Consider the following 13,450-nt stretch of genomic DNA (forward strand, 5'->3'; position numbering starts at 1 on the left):
TATGTGGCATATATCTCATAATGAGGTTTAAGATTAAGCAGAACAACACACAAAGAATATTTATGCAGTATCTGCTGGAGAGTAAGAAATTAATACATGCTAGCTCTAAGATAACTATTAGGTACATTTGGGTCAATGGAAAAACCATGGAGATAAATTGAAATGAAAGTAGGTATTATTTTTGAAAACAGTATGATCTGCCTATTTAATACTGGAATTGAATGAGACAGCAGGACTGCAGAGACCCTCTAACAGAGTTAAACGTGAAGTGACAATGTTGTTTTGCCTGATTTACATGAGACCTTTGTTGGTAAAGCATAGTTTCATCAAAATACTCAATATGAAGCATTTATTCATCCAGATAATAAAAACAAATCCACACATTTAAATGTTCCTCAGAGTCATAGATCAAGATGAAAATTCGTAGAATCATAGAGATTTGTGTCTATAAAGTTGCTTATTATAGTCATACTCAAAGAGCTTGGAAGGGGTAGTGTCAGCTTTTGAATCAGATTTTTTCATTACTTCTCTGTGTTGGGGTTGTAGCACATGCTGTGAGTGGCCTCCAGATATTCCTCAAGCTGGATGCAGACAGCAAATTGAATATGAATGCTTTGTTAGGCACCTTTGTCTTTCAGTTAGTGGGAGTGAAAGCCAATTGTATTGGAAACCACAAATTTTATCTATTTATGTATCTATGTATCTATCTATGTATCTATGTATCTATCTATGTATCTATCTATGTATCTATGTATCTATCTATCTATCTATCTATCTATCTATCTATCTATCTATCTATCTATCTATCTATCTATCATCTATCATCTAGCTATCTATCATCTAGCTATCTACCATCTATCTATCTATTGTCAAACTGAATCTTGACCTTGAAAACAACTTCAAATCAAAGTGCACTATTCAATTCGGAGTCATGTCCTTGTTTGTTACACAGAGTACTAGGTTCAAAAACTAATGGCACATTTTATTATAGATAAATAAGATGAAGAGTGCAACTTCTCTTTTGATTATACTGCCCTTAGTGAGCAAAAATGTTTATCACCAAAACCATAGTATTAATAATGTTGGTTAAGAAGACAAATTTTCTCACTCTCATTAGTATATGATAGAAAATCATCATCCCATATTACATATTAGTGAGAATCTTAAATGTTCAAAAATTTGATTCCCCATATACCTTGAGATTGTTTTCCTGTCAAGAGAAGGAAATTTATGACCTATTCACTTATTTTGAACTTAACGTGAATCGAAATAATAAGCCAAAAAATGAGCTCATAGTGAGTTTTCAATTTTTAGTTTTGTCAACAGTTCCTTCCCAATTACATTGAATAAAAATGTTCTGATGAAATAAAAAAGAAAATCATCTTCTCTACTCTTAATACACAATTGATATTATAGAATGCTTATTTATACTCCCTTTCATATATTTATATGATAATAAAGAATAACCCTGAAAACATTGAATATGTAAAGAATTGAATTATATAGTGGCATACTATTTGCTTCCTCCTTTTGTAATGTTGGAAAGCATTTAGTTTAGTTTTCTTTTTGAGGGCATAATAAATATTTGCTGAAGCAGGACATGAGGGACCATCATTTTTACTATTTTTTTTATTGTAGGCAGGCAGGTCTATACTATAATTTGGGCACTGGTATAGTTAATGCTATTTCAATGGAACCTAAATATTATGATACTTCCACTGAGTATATAATGAATTCATTTTGGGCTGGTAGTGTATAAGAAATAAAATAAATATTTTCTTACAAATAATAAAATTGAGAGGATACATTATATGAATTTTTAGAAGAAGATGGCAATTAAAGAAGTTCTCAAATTGGATGTCAATGAAACATTCATGAAAGTGAGTTAAGGAGATCACTGGTTGGATGTGGTCTGGAGATTTGCACCAAAATCACAGAGCATCCCCATTTGAAGAGTAATGTATGTTTTTTTTTAAATTATATTTTAATTCTTTGTGTGTTGACCTCTGTGTGTGGGTGTGTGCACATGAGTGCAGGTACCCACAAAGATCAGAACAGGGTGCTAGATTTTGTGGAGCTGGAGTTTCAAGTGGTTCTGAGCCACTCAGTATGGGTACTGGGGACTGAATATGGATCCTATGCAAGATCCCTACATGTTACCGTCTTAACAAAATAGGAAGTAGCATTATGATTCTGTCGATGAATCAATTTTTTTTTCTTTTTTTGATTGGTTATTTTATGTATTTAGATTTCAAATGTTATCCCCCTTCCCAGTTTCCCCTCTACAAACTTCCCATTCCCTCCTCCATCCCCCTGTTTCCATGAGGGTGCTGGCCCACCCACCCACTCCTGCCTCACCACTCTCTGCCTCAGCATTCCCCTCCTCCTGGGCATCGAGCCCTCATAGGATCAAGGGCCTCCCCTCCCATTGATGTCGAATAAGGCTATCCTCTGCTACATATGCAGCTGGAACTATTTTTTTTAAGAGAAAAAATAAAGTGAAATCTATCAGTACATTGGTAAACACTAAAATCTAAGCTATATGTTAGAGTTTTGGGTTCAGAATAGACAACTAAACAGCTAGAAAATATGATGGTTTAATATATCTAGTATTATAACCACATAGAGAGGCTGATTTAAATATAAAGTAGATGTACTTTTGAAATCTTTGAAGACATAACCTGTTACATGCTTGTAGGTGGCAATAATATATCATTGCAGGAAAGGGGTATATAGACTTTATAAAGCGACTCAGTCACGAATAGGCCACCAATCATCAATAATGTCCAAAGCTCTTAACAGTAAAACTATATTGAAAACATACAAGGCAGTGGCTTGGAGGAGGAGATTACAGGCCTTGAAGTCTTTAGAATTATTTTATGGATAATCTTTGGAGAGATGCATGTTTTACACTACAGAATAAAAAAGTGTGAAAAACACTTCATTGAATAATGTCTAAGTCAACAGTGGAAAAAGTACTCTGTTTTTACTCAAACAATTAGAGAGCAACGGGAATTAAGCAACACTGTAATATTGAATAGGAGTAGTGGCAGGACTCCATTACTTTATAGCAGAGTAAGAATATATCCTAAGACTGCCTCTGAAATATCACTGAGTACCAGAACAAAGGAGAGAGAGAGAGAGAGAGAGAGAGAGAGAGAGAGAGAGAGAGAAGGAGGAAAAGAGGAGAGGGAGGGGAGGGAGAGAGGGAGAGAGGGAGAGGTGGGTGAGCAGAAGGAGGGGAGAGAGAGAGAGAGAGAGAGAGAGAGAGAGAGAGAGAGAGAGAGAGAGAGAGAGAGACAAAAGGGTGGGGGTCTACAGCAAGTGAGCATGTCTTTAGTGGCTTCTTGAGATAGTGGTGAAGAAGAAATGGCCTCTTAGAAATCATTCAGACTATAATGTTTTTTCTCTTATATCACAATTTGATTTACTCAATCCACAGAATAATTATAATAACTAATAATGGATTTAGTTTTGAAGGATTTTTTAAAATCCAGATGTTCACTTTTTATTTTTAACCTGGGTATCCTAAAGAAAAGCTCTCTGTCTCACAATTTTGTGCTACAGTACTGTTGGCCATATTAACAAAAAATAATTGAATTACACTTCTCCTTTATGAGTCAAACCAAAACAATGAGATTAGTTATTTTGTTCAGTGAAGTAAAGCTAATCTCCCACACATATCTGGGAATTATTTTCCTCTTAATGAAAATAGATTTTTTTCTCATATAATATATTCTGATTATAGTTTTCCCTCCCTTTACTACCCAGCTCCTCCCTACCCCACCCCATTCTTTCTGTCTTTCATTAGAAAAGAAACCAGTCTAAAGTTTTTAAGCGTATAACTTAACTGTACATGTGCTACAGATTCCGTTTGGAATCTCCTTTCTTAGAGGGTAAAGTATTGTCTTTTAAAACTATTCAGTGAAATTTTAGGCAATTTGTGTTCAAGCCTTCAACCTTGAGCTGTTGAAGCTCTGGTCTTTTCTTGGAGGAAGTTAAATAGTCTAGTTAAATAGTAATGTTAAAGTAATTTTACCATAATCAATCGTTTGAAGAATTAGGACTGCTCTTCCTCTGCCAGTTCATACCTAAAAATGCATCCCTAAAGGGGAGCTAGTAACAGAGCCATAAGTTTAAGAGAGGGAGAAAAAGGGGAACTTTATAATAGCAAAATGGATAATCGCCATGCAAATACTGAGGCTTTCACAGTCTATCACCGTCTAGGATGCTGACAATGATGTCTCTGTTGTGTCTTTCTATTTAGTTAAGCACAAAGCATTGTGGAAAAACCTGGCCTGGGACCAGGATCCTTCACAAAGAAAATAGAATGATTTGCTCCTGATAAATGCAAACAATCCTGGGGACTGTTCCAGGAAGCCATGGTCACTTCTTTTTATAGTGTGATACATCTCATTATATTTCAAAAAGCCTCATTGCTCTGATGTACTTTAATATGATTTTGAAATGAGTTAATTAATGAAAAGACTGTTTCTGTAGTTACTCAAGGCTTTGAAAGATCTTGAGAACGTTCTACAATGATTTAAAATAGTTAAAATAGTTCACTAAGGGCCTTCATATGTTAAGTATAAAGTCCCTCTCCTAGGGTATGTATTTGGGGATAGGGGTTTAAAATTTATATAGTATAGATAGAAAATCAACGACAATGTGTCCTTTAATATTTTCAGTATAGAAATCACATCTTGTATGTCTTACTTGAGATAGAACCTAGGGCCTTGTGCATGTTAAGTATTACACCACTGAGTTCCTGTCTTCAACCCACAATCTTCGTTCATGAAGAGTCAATGGATTTGACTCCATGGGCACTGATCTGCTTTATCTAAAGAGTTTATTCACAGCAGAATGTAAGCTACTTTATATTTGATACTATATTTTCAAGATTGTTCTTGAGTTCTGCTATCTCTAAAATTAACCACAGGAAGAATCACTTTACTAGTGTTTACAACAACAAACCTCTATCAACTGGCTTTGTGTGTGTGTGTGTGTGTGTGTGTGTGTGTGTGTGTTTGTGTGTGTGTATACAACATTCAATTTCATTTCATACCACTTGTCCTGCAATAGTTGTGTTAAATCTCCTCACTTGGAGTATGATGTTAGGAATGTTTTTCTGAGAGATTTCTTTTGAAAATGCTAAGTGGAGTGCTGTAGAACATGAGTGTTCTCAGGCCTAGCAGCTTGTGGATAAGAAAGGATTCACAGTGACATTTACCAACAGATTTGCTGGATCTTTGCTTCCATCTGCCACACAGGCCTTTAGACCAATGCTAAGTCCTGTCTGGCTGGCTAAAAATGTCCCTTTGCTTCTCCAAAGGAACGTCACACAAGTGTAGTTATTCTCCAAACAACTGTCTGCTAGGGACGCAGAAATACTCTGCTAGATAGCTCACCTGCTTCATGTGCTTTCCACTCCTTGCACTTTTAAGCTACAAAGCCCTTCCTCAAAGAAGGACAGAGATAGAAAATGCTGGATGTGTGAAGGAGTTTCTCTGTTAGTTACAACATTGAATTTCACCAGAACTGGGAATAAGTTACACAAAGTAGTAGATGGAAAGATAAATTGTTTCAAGCAACCCAGGCCTGGTACAGCGGTGTTTCAGCATTCCAAAGACCAGCAGCCAGCATTGGACTCTCCTTTAAACCTAGTAGAGTGACTTTTCCTCAAAATTACTAGAACAAAACTTTTAAGGTAGGAGTCTCACAGTCTCCACTTTAGTAAGAAATTGATGTTTTCTTCTTGTATGCTGAAATTTGAAAACCCCAGACATAGGGCACTGGGTGAAAACCAAGACTTGCATCTTGTTCTTTCCCCATTGTGGTAGTATATGTATCAAGATTGTTACCATCAAGCCTGTTGACCAAACAGGCATGTAACTTATTTCAAGAGATTGTCATTATGCTCACTTATATGGACTAAGCCTTCAAGTTGCATTGACAAATAGAGAATAGTGGCAGTGATATATAAGTGTCAAAGTCTAAGCATCATGAGGTCCTCGAGCTTCTATCTCCTTGTCTTAGAAGAAGACTGCCTTGAGAGCACCACAGAATGAAGCCATAATTTGGCCTACTAGAGGATGCAGGCTGTCAGAAGAAATGAGGATCTTTAGTGAAAGATCTCTAAGAGAGGATTAGAGATCTTTAGAATATCTACCTCATTAGATGCTGAATAATTGCATTCAGACTAAGTGGAACAATCACAATAATCATTCAGCTGGTAACAGGACAAAGTGAGTCACAGAATCAAAAGCAAAATGTCTTTAGGCCACTATGTTTTGGGATATTATATGCAATAATAGATAACTGAGATGCCCGTATACTTTGGATCATCAAAATAAATCAAACATTTTTGAGAGCATGACCACTTATCTTGTAAATTTGAACAATTTTTACAGCTCAGACAAGACCACTACATTATATTATATAATAGAAGTAAACAGCCACAGGGATGCTTGCTCTAGTGTTTTTTTTTTTTTAAAAAGGCCACTTTGAAACACATAAAATCAATTCCAATAGAAAGTCACTTTGAACCCAAGTCTCCACTTATGTTAAAAGAGAAATATTCAACCAGATGACAACTTCAATGATTATTCCAGGCTCAGCACTCTGTTTCTAAGAAATTCAGAGAAAACTGATTTTAAAACACACCAATACAGATCACTGTAAGGCTGTGCTAAATTAGCATTAACTACTTGCTCTTTGCATCTATTTAGAATTCTCATTGTGTTGTGGGACAGATAGATAGTGTAAGACACAGCAACAAAACAATCACTACTTGATGTAATTGGATTAGAATCCTGTCTCTCTTGTTTTGTAGCTGTGTGGCCTTAGTCTAGCAATACTGTCCCTATGCCTTGGGTTTCTAACCTTAAATAAGCTGTATCTAAGCAGGTTTACTTTACAATTATTTCGGGAATACAAATCAAAGTGTAAAGGAAGCTATGTATGTAAGAGTGATACTTTGAAAACCATCAAGGGAAATCATGAACACTAGCATTTTATACTATAATCTAGGGAGTAATAATCATATGACCAAATAATGCTATGACTTAAACTTTTAAATAGTAAATTCAGTTTAGATTAAATTACTACATGTCAAAAAGCCAAGAATGCAAAGAATTCTTAATGCTGTTCCTTAAACTACCACATGAGAAAAAAATGTCTTGGAATAAACGCAAGATGATTCTGAATTATTTGATTCTTCTCATTCAGCATTTGTGTGTTTAGTAGGCTGAGCTCATTCTCAGTTTTCTGTAAGTTTGCCGAAGGAGGTACTGATCTCTTTGAGAAAATTCCTCTCCCACTTTTCTAACTTTGGCCCTCATGCTGCCTACTCTCACCAGTGGCTGAGACCTGAGGACAATCCCACACTTCCCACCTGCAGCAACATAGCAGGAATAGTGGGGCAACACAAGGACCCATAGCTGGTGATGAAGTCCTCACTTAGGGAGAAGAGAAATGGAGGAGGTGCCTGACAATACCGGCTTCCTTCATGGTGCTTGTTCTTTGTGTAACCTCTGCGGTGGGCTCACTGGCTGTGGTGATTGTCACCACACTCCCACTCTAGTACCTTCCTTGGTGTTGCAGCTGTGGGTTTTGGTTCTGCCTATTATAATTTCTGACCATACATACACAAGGCTCACTGCTTTGCATCACCCTCTGATGCTCTCAGGCCAGACAAGCTTGCCTGGCTATACTTCAGACAACAATGCCCTCATCACCATTCACTTCCTCACATTCACCCATTCCCATTTTCTCTGAAACTGTGTTTCTCATATTCCAGTGTGTGGTGGAATCACCTGGAGAGTCAATTAAAATGCAAATAAGCTTGCAAGGGCTAAGGGTAGGCCTTGACTTTCTGCCATTCTGTTCTAGGCCAGTTGGCAGTAATCTGTAGACTATACCTTATGGCACTTATAATTGAGATAATACATTTCCTTTTTATTGTTTTACCATCTTTCTCTTCTGCTTTGACTGTGCTTCATAAAAGGAGAGACGTGCATATTTTATGATGAATTTTCAGCACTCAGTCTGGTGCTTAATTCACAGAAGTTTCTCCATGTAGAGTGATTAGATAGATTAATTATATATGTACTTAAAAAAACTTAGACTATATTTCCAGCTAGAAACATCATCATACCATTTAGGAACACAGCATCTTAAATAGATTTCTGTTCCCCGGCATTGATTATTTCTGTAATATTCAGAGTAACTTATTTTTTTTCCATCTTTATTAACTTGGGTATTTCTCATTTACATTTCGATTGTTATTCCCTTTCCGGTTTCAGGTCAACATCCCCTAACCCCTCCCCTCCTTTCTATATGGTATTCCTCCCATCCTCCCCCATTACTGCCCTCCCCCAACAATCACGTTTACTGGGCGTTCCAGTCTTAGCAGGACCAAGGGCTTCCCCTTCCACTGGTACTCTTACTAGGATATTCATTGCTACCTATGAGGTCAGAGTCCAGGGTCCAGTCCATGTATAGTCTTTTTTTTTTTTTTTTTTATTAACTTGAATATTTCTTATATACATTTCGGTATTATTCCCTTTCCGGTTTCCGGCAAACATCCCCCTCCCCCCTTCCTTATGGGTGTTCCCTCCCGCCCTCCCCCGTTGCCGCCCCCAACAGTCTAGTTCACTGGGGTTCAGTATTAGCAGGACCCAGGGCTTCCCCCTTCCACTGGTGCTCTTACTAGGATATTCATTGCTACCTATGAGGTCAGAGTCCAACCTCGGGACCACAGGTAAGACCAACTTTTCTGCTGCAAGTGACCTGCCTGGTGAACTCAAGACACAAGCCCACAGGAACAGCTGAAGACCTGTAGAGGGACAAAACTACACACACGAAAGCAGAACACTCTGTCCCCATAACTGGCTGAAAGAAAACAGTAAAACAGGTCTACAGCACTCCTGACACACAGGCTTATAGGACAGTCTAGCCACTGTCAGAATTAGCAGAACAAAGTAACACTAGAGATAATCTGATGGCGAGAGGCAAGCGCAGGAACACAAGCAACAGAAACCAAGACTACATGGCATCAGCGGAGCCCAATTCTCCCACCAAAACAAACATGGAATATCCAAACACACCAGAAAAGCAAGATCTAGTTTCAAAATCAGATTTGATCATGATGCTGGAGGACTTCAAGAAAGGCGTGAAGAACTCCTTAGGAGAACAAGTAGAAGCCTACAGAGAGGAATCAAAAATCCCTGAAAGAATTCCAGGAAAACACAAACAAACAGTTGAAGGAATTAAAAATGGAAATAGAAGCAATCAAGAAAGAACACATGGAAATAACCCTGGATATAGAAAACCAAAAGAAGAGACAAGGAGCTGTAGATACAAGCTTCACCAACAGAATACAAGAGATGGAAGAGAGAATCTCAGGAGCAGAAGATTCCATAGAAATCATTGACTCAACTGTCAAAGATAATGTAAAGCAGAAAAAGCTACTGGTCCAAAACATACAGGAAATCCAGGACTCAATGAGAAGATCAAACATAAGGATAATAGGTATAGAAGAGAGTGAAGACACCCAGCTCAAAGGACCAGTAAATATCTTCAACAAAATCATAGAAGAAAACTTCCCTAACCTAAAAAAAGAGATACCCATAGGCATACAAGAAGCCTACAGAACTCCAAATAGATTGGACCAGAAAAGAAACACCTCCCGTCACATAATAGTCAAAACACTAAACGCACAAAATAAAGAAAAAATATTAAAAGCAGTAAAGAAAAAGGTCAAGTAACATATAAAGGCAGACCTATCAGAATCACACCAGACTTCTGCCAGAAACTATGAAGGCCAGAAGATCCTGGACTGATGTCATACAGACCCTAAGAGAACACAAATGCCAGCCCAGGCTACTGTATCCTGCAAAACTCTCAATTAACATAGATGGAGAAACCAAGATATTCCATGACAAAACCAAATTTACACAATATCTTTCTACAAATCCAGCACTACAAAGGATAATAAATGGTAAAGCCCAACATAAGGCAAGCTATACCCAAGAAGAGGCAAAATCTAATCGTCTTGGCAACAAAACAAAGAAAAGAAAAGCACACAAACACAACCTCACATCCAAATATGAATATAACAGGAAGCAATAATCACTATTCCTTAATATCTCTCAACATCAATGGCCTCAACTCCCCAATAAAAAGACATAGATTAACAAACTGGATACGCAACGAGGAACCTGCATTCTGCTGCCTACAGGAAACACACCTCAGAGACAAAGACAGACACTACCTCAGAGTGAAAGGCTGGGAAACAACTTTCCAAGCAAATGGTCAGAAAAACAAGCTGGAGTAGCCATTCTAATATCAAATAAAATCAATTTCAACTAAAAGTCATCAAAAAAAAGATAAGGAAGGACACTTTATATTCATCAAGGAAAAATTCACCAAGATGAACTCTCAATCCTAAATATCTATGCCCCAAATACAAGGGCACCTGCATACGTAAAAGAAACCTTACTAAAGCTCAAAACACACATTGCACCTCACACAAAAATAGTGGGAGACTTCAACACCCCACTCTCATCAATGGAAAGATCATGGAAACAGAAATTAAACAGAGGCGTAGACAGACTAAGAAGTCATGAGCCAAATGGACTTAACGGATATTTATAGAGCGTTCTACCCTAAAAGCAAAAAGGATATACCTTCTTCTCAGCTCCTCATGGTACTTTCTCCAAAATTGACCATATAATTGGTCAAAAAAACAGGCCTCAACAGATACAGAAAGATAGAAATAATCCCATCGTGCTATCGGGACCACCACGGCCTAAAGCTGGTCTTCAATAACAATAAAGGGAAGAATGCCCACATATCGTGGAAACTGAACAATGCTCTACTCAATGATAACCTGGTCAAGGAAAAAATAAAGAAAAGAAATTAAAAACTTTTTAGAATTTAATGAAAATGAAGGTACAACATACCCAAACTTATGGGACACAATGAAAGCTGTGCTAAGAGGAAAACTCATAGCGCTGAGTGCCTGCAGAAAGAAACAGGAAAGAGCATATGTCAGCAGCTTGACAGCACACCTAAAAGCTCTAGAACAAAAAAAGCAAATACACCCAGGAGAGTAGAAAGGCAGGAAATAATCAAACTCAGAGCTGAAATCAACCAAGTAGAAACAAAAGGACCATGAAAGAATCAACAGAACCAAAGTTGGTTCTTTGAGAAAATCAAAAAGATAGATAAACCCCTAGCCAGACTAACGAGAGGACACAGAGAGTGTGTCCAAATTAACAAAATCAGAAATGAAAAGGGAGACATAACAACAGATTCAGAGGAAATTCAAAAAATCATCAGATCTTACTATAAAGCCTATATTCAACAAAACTTGAAAATCTACAGAAATGGACAATTTCCTAGACAGATACCAGGTACGAAGTTAAATCAGGAACAGATAAACCAGTTAAACAACCCCATAACTCTAAGGAAATAGAAGCAGTCATTAAAAGGCCTCCCAACCAAAAAGAGCCCAGGTCAGGCGGGTTTAGTGCAGAATTCTATCAGACCTTCATAGAAGACCTCATACCAATATTATCCAAACTATTCCACAAAATTGAAACAGATGGAGCACTACGAATTCCTTCTATGAAGCCACAATTACTCTTATACCTAAACCACACAAAGACCCAACAAAAAAGAGAACTTCAGACCAATTTCCCTTATGAACATTGACGTGTAAAAATACTCAACAAAATTCTGGCAAACCGAATCAAGAGCACATCAAAACAATCATCCACCATGATCAAAGTAGGCTTCATCCCAGGCATGCAGGGATGGTTTAATATCTGAAAACCATCAACGTGATCCATTATATAAACAAACTGAAAGAACAAAACCACATGATCATTTCATTAGATGCTGAGAAAGCATTTGACAAATTCAACACCCCTTCATGATAAAAGTCCTGGAAAAGAATAGGAATACAAAGGCCCATACCTAAACATAGTAAAAGCCATATACAACCAAACCATTTGCTAACATTAAACTAAATGGAGAGAAACTTGAAGCAATCCCACTAAAATCAGGGACTAGACAAGGCTGCCCACTCTCTCCCTACTTATTCAATATAGTTCTTGAAGTTCTAGCCAGAGCAATCAGACAACAAAAGGAGGTCAAGGGGATACAGATCGGAAAAGAAGAAGTCAAAATATCACTATTTGCAGATGATATGATAGTATATTTAAGTGATCCCAAAAGTTCCACCAGAGAACTACTAAAGCTGATAAACAACTTCAGCAAAGTGGCTGGGTATAAAATTAACTCAAATAAATCAGTAGCCTTCCTCTACACAAAAGAGAAACAAGCCGAGAAAGAAATTAGGGAAACGACACCCTTCATAATAGACCCAAATAATATAAAATACCTCGGTGTGACTTTAACCAAGCAAGTAAAAGATCTGTACAATAAGAACTTCAAGACACTGAAGAAAGAAATTGAAGAAGACCTCAGAAGGTGGAAAGATCTCCCATGCTCATGGATTGGCAGGATTAATATAGTAAAAATGGCCATTTTACCAAAAGCGATCTACAGATTCAATGCAATCCCCATCAAAATACCAATCCAATTCTTCAAAGAGTTAGACAGAACAATTTGCAAATTCATCTGGAATAACAAAAAACCCAGGATAGCTAAAACTATCCTCAACAATAAAAAGGACTTCAGGGGAATCACTATCCCTGAACTCAAGCAGTATTACAGAGCAATAGTGATAAAAACTGCATGGTATTGGTACAGAGACAGACAGATAGACCAATGGAACAGAATTGAAGACCCATGTATAGTCTTTAGTAGTGGCTTAGTCCCTGGAAGCTCTGGTTGCTTGGCATTGTTGTTCATATGGGGTCTCAAGCCCCTTCAAGCTCTTTCAGTCCTTTCTCTGATTCCTTCAAAGGGGTCGTTCTCAGTTCAGTGGTTTGCTGCTGGCATTAGCCTATGTATTTGCTGTATTCTGGCTGTGTCTCAGAGTAACTTATATGGGTGTATAAACCCTTAAGTTCCATTCCACAAGCTTCTAAAAGAATCATTGGCATAAAATTTCTTCACAACATTACAGACTCTGAGAATGAACACACCAATGACATCTAGAGAACACATATCAATGAAGGATTGTATATGGACAACTGTGCAGATTTGCTGAGAGAACCAAAAATTAGAGATTGTGAAAGAGAATAAACTGGACATAATCTATTCACTAGAACCTTGATAGAGCAATTTCAGTGCACAATGTTGACAAAAAAAAAACAAACAAACACAATCTGGTACATGTTTTTAAAATCTCCAGTGTCATCGAACCCTGATCTCTGTGTTTAGATGCTAGGTATATGGTTTGTTGGGGTTCTTTATCAAGAACCACCTTTATTTTAGTTTAAAACTACTCCCATGAATCATCTGCTTTGAGTGAAGC

At 37.4% G+C, this 13,450-nt stretch overlaps 1 protein-coding gene across 1 annotated transcript in view; it reads right to left on the reverse strand.

The window, feature by feature from the left end:
• LOC116887851 (dystrophin-like) overlaps positions 1 to 13,450 on the reverse strand; it is a 232,215-nt gene that overhangs the window by 122,624 nt on the left and 96,141 nt on the right. The window lies entirely within an intron of this gene.

Source organism: Rattus rattus, chromosome X, assembly GCF_011064425.1.
Source record: "Rattus rattus isolate New Zealand chromosome X, Rrattus_CSIRO_v1, whole genome shotgun sequence".
NCBI classification, from domain to species: Eukaryota; Metazoa; Chordata; class Mammalia; order Rodentia; family Muridae; genus Rattus; species Rattus rattus.